Consider the following 4,429-nt stretch of genomic DNA (forward strand, 5'->3'; position numbering starts at 1 on the left):
CCACCGACAGGGCCACTCTAACCTTTGTCTTCCACATGTTTGCTGATGTAGCTTATTTGTCGGCACTAGTACAAATGTGGGCCAAAATCTGATGGTTATTCTTCAGATATGCTACTTATTGGCATCGGTTATCTGACACATTGGAGCTAAGAAACTCGTCGTTGGCATTGTGTCGAATAGTTGACACTTTATTATGCATTGGATATCCGTCGACAGGACTGACGTCAAATATCCAACCCCAAAAATGGTTGAAGTTGTCATTAAAAATCTGACATTTTAAAGTTGGTTTTGCAACACTCACATTCATCAGATATCCAACAAAAAAAACGTTGATATAGATGCCCACATCCATCAGATATCCAATAGGACCCGCGATGCATTCTATCGCCATAGATGCCAAAAATTGCGACACTTTGTCATTAGATATTCAACAATTTGTTAGTCTACTCCGATGAGAACTTCTGACGCAACATTGTCGGATAATCGACAGTCGAACAAGATTATGCAATGGGATTTTTATATCTCTGACGTGTCATTCCATTGGTATGGAGTACCAAGTCTGACGGTTTAGCATTGGATAATCAACAATATAACAATTGTGTCTGACAAGAGTGTCATATTTTCTACACTTCGTTCAGTGAGTTGTGCGTCAAATATCTGACGGTTGTCATGTTGGATAAGAGTCAGATATGCGACAACTTCCATTTACCGTCAAATATCTAACAGGGGTCTACGCATTTAAAAAAAGGTTTTCTTGCTTTCTCTGTGATTCCATCATATTCATTCCAAAGGTGAAAGACCAACACCTCTATTCAATAATCCAACCATTATGAGAGATTGAAAAAACTATATAAATTTATGCCTTGGGTGACCAATTCAACAAGGGGAAGAAATACATTTCCATGCTACCAAAATCTATATTGGATTCACTAATATTTTGAAGCTTGATTGCATGAACATTGTGAAATTGCAAGCTTTCTTTATTGAATTTCTTAGCAAGCTTCCTTGAAATGGAGAGAGAAATATCAAAAGAAGGATAGAAGGAGATTCCTTTGGAGGATAGGGAGGCCCATCTTACTCAATCTATTCTCCTTAGTCTCCCTTTCGTGGATCATTTCCACTTCAACCAATTATCAATAAATGAGTATTTCTTCCTATTACTCTTTATCTTCATCATGTTTTTGGTCATGTTGTTAATCCTCCCATGGTAGAATCTAGAAATTTCTTGTTTTTATATTATTGTATAAACTAACCAATGGTTGCTACATTATGTGTGTTTCAAATCCTACACAAGAAGAGGAATTTAGGACACTTTTGCTACCAATTCCAAGCAACAAGGAGTAAAATAGAAATATTATGCACCATGTTATTCCAAACCTTTTAGGTTGAAGGCTAGGGTGATCAATCAAAAAATGAATCCTTTGGTTAGGATTGAGCTTGAAAAATAGAAATATTCATACCATTTTTCAATCTATTATCGTGAATGTTCCAATCTAATGTTTTTTATATAGAGGAATAAAGAATTCCGCCTTTTTGTCTACTTCAGAGATCACAATTGAGCACCATTAGAGGATAATTAGCACCTTTGAACATGGAATTGTTGTTGCAACAAGTAATTGTATATATGCTAATTTCCATGTTGGATGTTTCCTTATGGTATAATGAGGCCATTTTTACATAAGATGGGCATCATACTACTTTCACAATGTACTCCTAGGGAACATACGCTTATGTTCAAATTCCTTTTGGGATAATTTATGTTAGTGCCACTTTTCAAAGGGAAATGGATCATACCTTTGAGAACATGATAGGAAAGATGATGAATAACTATCAAAGATAATTTCAAAATCTATTCAAAATTGAGAGAATTTCACTTGAAACACATTAGGGGATCTTTTAAAAGACATAGATTATATAGAATTTATTTGTAAATAAATAAAGGATTTACATAGACTATTTGACCAAATTGATTTACTTAGGATGTTATGGGAATGAATATGGTATCCAAGGGTGTGAATAATGTTTTGGATTTCCTTCAAATGAGTCTCATGACATGGATGTTAATGAGTGTTTCTAGCAATTTTTGTGCATAGAAGAAACCCATAGTTGTGAACTATATTGAAGGGCGTGGACAATTATAGTGTGTGATGTTATCATCACCAAGGAAGTTGTTAGCAAGGTTTGAAGACAACTATTTTAGTTTTTTTTTTTGAATTTGAACATGATCAAGAACATAACTAGATCTACACTATTTAGTGCAATGGGAGGCTTCAATGCTCACGCATCCAATATTTTCTACTATATTTATTATAACTAATCTATTTATTGGTTTCATTTTCTAATCTATATTAGGCTAACGAAATTCTGACATATATTTGTTTTCGGCTCACAATAGTTTGTGATTATGATAACAATTTAAGTACATATGAGTGTAATGTCCATGATGGGATATATGAATTGTCCTCCCCAAATTGCCCATCAATGATTATAACCTTGAATGGGCTCGTACTAGTCTATCATCATCATCTCAAAATGAATTGGAAAATGAAAATTTACCATGTATGTCATCATCACTCCACACTATCTCATAGATGACCCCTTCTATAGATTATATGCATGAATTTTTGGAAAGCCATCCCCTCTACCCAGCCTATGATTGATTGTGACAACAAGTGAATAATGGAAAATTTATAAGTAGGGGATCTTGTCAATAGAGATACATCAATTGTAATTTATTCACTTGTTGTCACAATCAATTATAGGATAGGTAGAGGGGATGGACTTCCATAAATTCATGCATATAATTTTTAGAAAGGGTCATCTATGAGTTAGTGTGAAATGATGATGACAAATATTGTAATTTTCATATGCCGAGTCATTTTGAGATGATGAGATAAATAAGTGATATCCCATTCAAGGTTATACTCATTTATGGGAAATGTTAGGAGGATAATTCATACGTCCCATCATGAACATTACACAAATATGTACTTAAATTGTCATCATAATCACAAATTGTTGTGATTAGGCATTGAAGCGGGAGTAGCTAACACCTAAATTAGGAGTGTGGTAGTGTATGGTGGAGTGGGATAAGGATACAAAGTAGTAGATGGTTGAATTATCATGGGAACTAATTGTGTAAAGGCTTAGTTTAACACGAGAATCCCATTATAGGCTCTTAGTGTTCCTAACGGTGTTAATTGACTTATACCGCGAATTTATCAGATATATTGTATTCTAAAACCTCCTTGTATTTGGGGTTAGTGAAAAAGGATTATCAAGCCCAGGCGGGATAACACGTCCTAGTGTATAGCCTAACCCTACATGTCTCTCTATCCGTATGAACCAAAGCGATGCTCTACCAGCCTATCTGTGCTAGCTAAGATGGATTAGCCTATGAATCTATGATGATTTTATTGGGCTATAAATATATGATCAACTCATCACATTAATTTGTAACCAAAGCCATCAAAGGATCTAAATCTCAAGAAAGTGTTGAAGATTAAAGAGGAATCAAGTTAATATTTAAACTAACTCTCTGCCCTAGATTTTTGAACGAGGTATCAGATCCAGGTTTTGAAGTGAGGGAAGAAAAAGAAAACCAAATTGGCACCATCTCATCTCAATAAGAGTGAACTAACTAGTCCAAATTTGTGAAGGAAATAAGAACAATAATTTGGGCATAATTACTATCCCTAATTGTAGAGATAAGGTCAATTGGATACACAAAAAGGAGCAAGGGGTTTTGAAGGGATATAAGCACTTTTCTGGATGACCGAATAACTAGAAGACCTTCTCTCCCTATACCGAACCTATCAAACAAGAAAGTGAAGTTATGGGCTCATTCTACTAGCCCTCTTATATGTGACATAACCTCAAACTTACTCAAGAAGAGCAAGAGCTTAAGGAATCTGATATTGACAGACTGCAAGTCTATTTGAGGAGCTCAAGAAATTCCAAAGATCTTGACAAAGTAAGCAAAGGTATGAGGTAATTTTACGATATCTCAAGTCTTAAAAATTGCATGCTACTATATTCAAGACAAGACGACATACGATCTACTTATTATCTATTATCTTGGAAAGATGTCAAATATTCCTCAAAAGGTTCTCAGTATTATTAAAGTATTATGAGCATAAACCTTTATTTTAAATCCTAGAAGAAAGTCATCCTTTCTTATTTCAAGGGGAACGAGATCCTCTCTCTATACATGTGCATTGAAACTCAAGATCGAGTTTCATTTTGAGAAATAGTATTATTACAAGAGGATCGAGACATATAAAATTTCACTTGCATATGAAAGGATCCTAAATTCGTTTATCAAGCCTTAGTTCTAGACAAGTTTTGAGTGATCATAGTTGTTACAAGTCTATTTGGGCACATCAATCCCGGCGATCAGATCAATGTAAATAGGGTCTATCAAACCCTA

The sequence above is a fragment of the Pinus tabuliformis genome, chromosome 4_2 (assembly GCF_031772625.1).
Source record: "Pinus tabuliformis cultivar Carrire ecotype Pingquan chromosome 4_2, CPIR1, whole genome shotgun sequence".
NCBI classification, from domain to species: domain Eukaryota; kingdom Viridiplantae; phylum Streptophyta; class Pinopsida; order Pinales; family Pinaceae; genus Pinus; species Pinus tabuliformis.